Source organism: Barbus barbus (genome assembly GCF_936440315.1).
Source record: "Barbus barbus genome assembly, chromosome: 47".
NCBI lineage: Eukaryota > Metazoa > Chordata > Actinopteri > Cypriniformes > Cyprinidae > Barbus > Barbus barbus.
In genome coordinates, this window is record NC_136725.1 from 2,078,216 (window position 1) to 2,086,410 (window position 8,195).

Here is an 8,195-nt window from a genome sequence, read left to right on the forward strand (position 1 = left end):
CTGTATTTTAGCAGTTCACGTGAGAGATTTGCTTGATTAAAGTCCCCAAGAATGATTAAAACAGAATCTGGGTGTTGTTTTCCTGTGTCTGTGATCAGATCAGTGAGTTTCTGCAAAGCCAGGCTCACGTGCGCTTGCAGAGGAATGTAGACACTCACGAGAATGAACAAGCAAAACTCCCGCGGCGAGTAGAAAGGCTTGCAGTTAATGAAGAGCACTTCACAGCTGAAAGCCCGGCAGATGAAGTGCGCTGTCTGGAATGGCGTCGTTCAGCCAGGTTTCTGTGAAACACAGAGCAGCAGAGTTTGACAAATCCTTATTTGTCCGGGAGAGCAGAAGGAGTTTGTCCGTTTTGTTGGGTAGAGAGCGGAGATTCGCCAGATGGATGCTAGGTAACGGCGTTCTTAATCCAGGCTGTCTGAGCTTCACGAGCATGCCGGCTCGCTTCCCCCGTCTGTGCGTCCTGAAGCATCTGAACAGCACCGCCGCTCCGCCGACTACTATGTCCAGCAAAACATCCGAATAATTGAAAACTGGAAGGAAATTTTGTGATGTGTTCTGCCGAATGTTCAGCAGTTCTTCTCTGGTAAAACTGATCGTGAACAAAAAACAGGAAAAACGAACAAAAACACTAAAACAACTGTATAGCGAAGCACCATGGCTGTCGTGAGCGGCACCATCTTGATACAACTTACTTCCATAAACATCACAACATCGATCTTTCTCTTTTCATTCATATCTAAGTGCTGGTTAGCAAAAGCACACCAGCAGGTACCGATGTAGTTAACAAAAAGACTCTCATGATACACTTGCATGTAAATAGTCAAACAACATGCAGTATATGTAAACTAACCTAACCAAAGGCCCTACTTTTCACCACAATTGTAACACTACAAAACCAACATAACAGAAACCTATGTAAATCCTAACATAACAACATTTAAGTACAAACTTCTGTCTCCCTGTGTTAATCTTGCGCAAAACACACAAAATAACACTTCATTTCAACATTTATTTTCCTTGTTGTCTAATGCAAATCATGCTGGGAACTAGAAAACTCAATCATTTTAAGTTTAGCTTACTATAACAACATTTTGAGCTTACAGAACTTATTTCAATTAAGTCCAATGAACTTTCATTATTACTTGAGCGAAACTAACTCATTTCATTTAATTGATTTCACTGTTTGGTTTCACAGTGCACAGCTCTTACATATTCAAATATTCAAAAAAAATTGCAGCAGGTTTCACAACAATAATGATGCCAAATCACAACACGCAAGTTTAGAAATGCAAACGAACAGTTTTAGTTCAGTGTGTTTCTCACACAGAGATCATATGACTTCAGAAGATTTGAAAAACATGACAAGATTAACTTTGATTGTATGGAAAAGAGCAGCGTGAACACTGCTAAACATCTACTTTTGAGTTCCATGGAAGAAAGTTAGCTATACGGGTTTGGAGACATTTTGACTGTGAGCAAATAATAATTTTCATTGCAGGGTAAACTGTTCCTTTAAATGCAGTGAGTGGCATGAATGTCAGGCTGTCTGTGTGAATCTAGCATTCATGACCATCCTGCTGAAGTTCCCACAGGAGGCCGGTCGCTATGACCAGCTCCAGGCGGCTCAGGAATGTTTCTGTTTCCAGAAACGGGCTCATTTTTTTAATACTAGTGTCTTTTGTAGCTGACAAGTAATTGACCGCACTCTAGCCACATGACGAGCATGTGGAATTACTGGAACAGAACTCGGAATGAAACTGTGTCCAATTTCACAAGAGAAGTCGGCCTTAGTGAAAATCTGACCTCAGTCTTTAGGTTTGCCTCTTTTCCCTTGTTTGTTACGATCAGAGTTCAACAACAGAGACTGTGGAAAGGACAGAGCCCTCTGAATCAGACATCTTATCAGACACCATCTATAAAACAAGCTCAAAGTCTAACGTCAGCTTCAGAGCTGAGCGTGTTTAAGTCAGATCTAATGGAGGAAAACTATTACTGACATTGCTCCTGATATGTTCCCTGAGTCAAGACATCAGGAAATCCAGTTATTGACTAGTCCAAGATCTCACCCAATCAAAGAAAAATTGACCTGTTCATATTGAGACAAGGTTAATCAGGTGGTAAAATGTCATGTGGTGCAACGCCACAAAAAAAACTTGATATTCACAACACAAATGACGAAATGACTCTAATCAGTCAAACAAATTAGAGCAGAAGCAGAACACCAGTAACACCAACTGATTGTTCATATCATGACAATGTGAAGGAAACGGCACAGATATCATACACAGAGCACTTCATGCAGACAAAAGGTTCACAAAGGTCTTTGCACTTCTTTAAAATATGAACAATGTGACATTGATGAGCTTCACAGTTGGTGTAAAACAGTGTAACTGTGCAAAATGACATTTATTACGAAACGTCTCTGTATGTAGCCTAGGCTTTGCTTACGCTGTCAAAACACACACTTGTTACTGAAAAACTCTGTATATTCAATGCATCTTCAATGCTTTTGTTATGCGTGTCCCTTGGTAACCATTTCTGGAGGTTTGTTTTAGGAAACTATGAACTTGACTGGCAGGCAATAGCATGGAAGAATTTTGAGCAGCCCCAGAAGTCATAGCTGGCACTACTTTTGGATGTCAATTGGTGATGGCACTATGCATACTTTCATAGAAAACAATGTGTTGAATTTTAGGACGCTTATGTCATCCACCTGCCACATCCAGTGTGCTCCTCCTTAAACCACAGCCTCCATTAGCATTCCTGGAACAGACCTACTTATATGAAGAAAAACATGAAACAAATGCATTTAATAAATAAAAGACTTGAGGAGCGCTGAAGTTACAGAGCCTGACCGGCCACCAAAATTGATCTGGTTACTTTAAGGCAAGAAGCTCACAAAAGGGAGTTAAGCTGGGAACAACCATGAAGATGAACCAATTCTGACAATCCACTACAGTTAGCAGTCCGAGGATTGCCCTCAGGGTAAAACATGGTTTTTAAGGCACACAGACAGCATGTCGGCCCGTGATCTTCAGTTTTCTAACATGATAATTATTCTCAGAAAACAGAGGAATAACACACCATTTCTGAGCATGTTTAAGAGCTACAGCAGAACACGGTTCATGTTTCTACTTCATTGAAAACTGTACAGCATCCTACAGGAATTTACCATCAAAATACAATTAAAATCAGTGTCGTGATCACCAAAAACACCAGCCTTCTTAATACTGTTTAAGACTGTAAAGCTGCTTTGACACAATCTACATTGTAAAAAGCGCTATATAAATAATGGTGACTTGACTTTTGCCATCAAAGTAAGAGTTTTATCTGACACCAAACCTCATCTAGAATAGTGTATGCTGACTGTTAATTAATTAAGGTCAAGTGTACATTTTAGGTCCTGAAACTGCTCACAATTGAAAGCTTTCTTTAATCAACTTTAGTTCTTAATTATCAATAGTCAGTTGGCGTGACAAATTAATTTTGGTCACACTTTATTTTAAGGTCTAATTCTTGCTATTATCAAACCATTAACTACAACTTTTGTCTCAATAAACTCATAATTAGCTGCTTATTAATAGTTAGTAAGGTAGTTGTTAAGTTTAGGTATTGGGTAGGATTAGGGATGTAGAATAAGGTCATGCAGAATATGTGATTTATAAGCACTTCTAACAATGTTAATAACAGGCATGCTAATAATCAATAAGTTAATAATGAGAATTGGTCCTTATATATTTGTATACTACAAATATTCCATGCATTTCCATATGTTTCAAATTAATATGAGCTCATGAAAACATGTATAAGAATTGCAAAAATGTTCAGATGGACTATAGCATGTCACAGTACTTACAAATTAAAATAACAAAAGCATTTCAGTAGAACTAACCCACAGTCTTATTATTAGCAAAAAATCCCCTAAAGAAATGAGATGTACTTGTGTTTTATTTGTAAGGGTGGTTGCCATGCGGAGGTCACATGACTGTACGATCACACTACTTTATCTCCGTAAACCCTCTACATTCAGATACTTGGCCTTATAATAAATTAACAGTCAACTCATATGCTTTACTACATTGTTTGATTATATCAGATAAAACTCTTGATGTGCAAAAAGTTTGTTAAACCCTTTAAATTTCAATAATTGTATGTCTCATCATTTCAACATAACGTCAAAATGAATGTCATTCTCATAATTTCTATCTGCTTTTACTTTAACACACATCTCCAACCCAACCACACACATCATGTATGACCGTTCAATCAATGGGTTGCTTTTTTGTGATATGCTGTATATAATGGTTAGCCAACACAAATTGTGTTTTTCAATCAGTTACTCACCATGTGAGATTATTATAAGTGACCAGATCTTTATTATTGCTCTATTAAACTGTTTAGGAGAACCAGTTTAAGCGTCTTATGAATAAATGTCTCACAGCAAAGTCAACTCTATTCAATGGGTTACACTGACCTCACATATCTGACCTCACCAGGTACTGACCTCATATATACCGGTAACTATATATATAGCGATATGACATCAAATCAAAATCTCGATTAATTTAACATTTTAAATTTTAACAGCCCGACTCACACATGCATTGCTCTCCACACACAAATACACACGGACAGAAAAACCGGGCTGCACACAACGCTACAATGCAACAGCACTAGTGAAGCCTGTGAAATCAATCTAACCTATAAATTTAGTTTCAAAGGGCCAATGTGATGGTCACCATTGATGTTGATGTTTAAAAACAGAACACAATGAATTCAAGAATACAGTTCTGTTTGTTTTGGAAGTGAAGCTACATAAAATTATGACATGCGGGTGCTGCTGTTAATGTCAATTCATCCAAATGACTGAATTGTAAATGCAATGTGAAGGGAAATAATCAAGTATTATGATTTTTGCCACAATCATGCAGAGTTATTGAGCTCAATCAATCAACACTGTGCCCTGAGCAAGACAATAAACTTCAGCTTACTGCATGGGGTCGGTCCTCTAATTAGGATACTGTCAGTTGCTTGTGAATGAGAAAACATCTGCTAAAATGACCAATATCTCAATGCAGGGACAAACTGTACTGTAGCATGTAACCAGAGACCATGATGCAAGAGCATACAAACCCTGTGACACAGCAAAGCTTGCCCAATACTGTGGCAGAACTACAACAGGCCCACGCTCAACTCCAGTGCTTACACTTTCTGTTCCTTTGACTCTTTGTTTATTAAATATTTGGGTTAAGGTGATGATACACGAGGCAACATTTTGAGCAATGTTGCCGGGCAACTTTGCTCAAAATGTTGCCTCATGTACCATCACCTTTAGTTTAGAGAACGTATTGGTCTCAGTTTAGCATTGCCTACTTTACAGAATGCTTAAATCACTAAAAACCAAAACAGTCATATTGCTTTTGAGCAAATACGATGCTCAGAAATACAGATTTTTGGTAACACTTTACAATAAGATTTATGTTAACAAATGGTACCTTATTTTATAGCGTTACTGAATTTTTGCAGGACATACACATTCAATAATGCTATAAAATAAGAACATTCCCGTCACTTAGTTTATTGATATTTAATAACATTTAATATTGTTATCATGTGATTATATGACTTTTAAATTCATAAACACTTTTGCTGTTAAACAATACCATTTCACAACATTAAGCACATTTTCTGACACTATGCTGATCGCTATCAAAAATCCACTTTTAAAAGTGTAAAAAATTGTTATGCATTGCTTTAAGCATAATCAGAGTACATTTTAATGCTGAATTTCTCATAGATATTCAATCATATTCAGTTGTTTAGAATATGACTTGTTTAGTGAAGTGTGGCAAATTGTTTATACTCTGCAAGCCATCAAGTTGTACATGATCAACAAACAGAAGATAACCGGTCAAGCGACAGTTTCCAATCAATCAATCAATAAAAGCATTACAATTCTACCATGTGCACAAGACGACTGTAATATCATGGAACTTTTGTAAGAACAAAACGCTGATGTTTAGACAAAATCATATTTTCCAAGACGTGGCGTATCATAGAAGAGAAGGTAGATTTCATCCAAAATATAAGCAGTGTGCCAAAACAATAACCTCAGGGGCTGTGATAACACATGACAGTACTGTAGCTTTACAAGCAAATATCAGTCAATCACAGCTGATCGGCTGCTTTGACCAAACACCAGCAGACAATGAACACAAAGCCTGAACAGAGGGTAACTCAGCACTGTGACTGCAGCTCTGCTGCTTTGATTTACACTATTAGTGTTGTTATTACACTAGTAGTTACACTGTTATCACATGCATTAACGTCAAACACAGCATCATCACATGGATCCCAAATCATCCTTCATCTCGCTAGCCACAAAACAACAATAAAGCTCTGTCCTGAATGAAGAAAAACAGTAGAAATAAAAAAGCATCGCACCATGTTCTCTTCATCACTATCATCATCATCATCATCATCATCACTGTTTGAATCTCATTTGTTTGTTTTCACTCATTTTTCCCCTTGTGTGCTAGTCTGTTAGCTTCACTACTAGATGTGAACGAGCACTGCAGCTAATAAACAGTCAACATGTTTAAACTGTGTTTTCTACCAAACACACACAATCGTGTAGACAATGAATTAAACTGAAACCATGTGTGACACATAAAGAGAGAATATAGCAGAAGTGAAAGCGCCTGGATCGAGTTATTGCTAAATCCTGCAAAACACTGAATGAAGCAACAACAAACAATGAGACTCACCGACAGAATGATTTAGATTCACCAACGGTCATTTAGAGCTGGATGTTCAGCATCACCGCGGTCACTTCAGCTCATTATAGAGCAGCAGTGTGTGTGTGTGTGTGTGTGTGTGTGTCCCCTCAGTCTAGTGTCAGTTGGTACAGTCCTGTGTGTGTGTGTGTGTGTGTGTGTGTGTCTCCCCTCAGTCTAGTGTCAGTTGGTACAGTCCTGTGTGTGTGTGTGTGTGTGTGTGTGTGTGTGTGTCCCCTCAGTCTAGTGTCAGTTGGTACAGTCCTGTGTGTGTGTGTGTGTGTGTGTGTGTGTGTGTGTGTGTGTGTGTCTCCCCTCAGTCTAGTGTCAGTTGGTACAGTCCTGTGTGTGTGTGTGTGTGTGTGTGTGTGTGTGTGTGTGTGTGTGTGTGTGTGTGTGTGTGTGTGTGTGTGTCTCCCCTCAGTCTAGTGTCAGTTGGTACAGTCCTGTGTGTGTGTGTGTGTGTGTGTCCTCAGTCTAGTGCCAGTTAGTACAGTCCTGTGTGTGTGTGTGTGTGTGTGTGTGTGTGCGCGCGTGTGCGCGCGCGCGCGTGTGTGTTAGTGAGTGCGCGCGCCTCTTCATATCTTCATCATGCATGACCCTGTTTTAAGTCCAGATGTGAAATCTTCACGAGGATATCCGGGGCTTTTCTGTGATTGTTTAGGGGAGTGACCAATGTGATAATATTTGTCTATATCTTTTATATAACAAAAGCAATAATGATACATATTTACATATACTGTATAAATAAAATATTGTAGTCAGTAAAAGCTTTATTTGCTTCTTTTTTATTTTATTTGCTGTCAATTAATCGCATCCAAAATAACAGTTATTGTTTGCATAATATATGTGTGTGTTCTGTGTATATTTATTATGTATATATAAACACACACTCATACAGTATATATTTTGAAAATATTTACATGTATTTACATATTTATAGTCATATAATTTATATTATAAATAAATACATTTAATATATAAATAACACATTTCTCTGAAATATATACATGCATGTGTGTGTATTTATATATACACAGTACACATATGTACACAAACTTTTATTTTGGATGCGATTAATCATTTATGTAATTAGGACAATTCTGCTTTGAAACTATGTGGATTATAAAAGGTGCTATACAGGCGACCTATAAAAATGCCTTATGCACTCAACAACAACAAAAATATGTTTCAAAAATACTTTGAACTAGATCTCAAAGTCACAGATGCATGGCAGAAATATTGGTATGATATTATTTAAAAAAAAACTAAATTATGGACATAAAAAACATTAAAAGGAAATATGAAGTTATATATACAAAAATAATATTTATTTGATATAAAACTATTTTAAATATAAATAAATATATACGCAAAAAGGTTAAGCCTGGGCTGATGCACGTGAAAGCTGGCGCT

General features: G+C 37.4%; 1 protein-coding gene across 1 annotated transcript in view; it reads right to left on the minus strand.

The window, feature by feature from the left end:
* The window catches only part of psd3l (pleckstrin and Sec7 domain containing 3, like), a 113,591-nt gene extending 106,604 nt beyond the window's left edge, over nt 1-6,987 (minus strand). The window contains exon 1 of the mRNA XM_079410169.1: nt 6,771-6,987. The gene's annotated coding sequence lies outside the window, so the exon portion shown is untranslated. The remainder of the gene's footprint in view (nt 1-6,770) is intronic.
* Nucleotides 6,988-8,195: the final 1,208 nt, after the last annotated feature.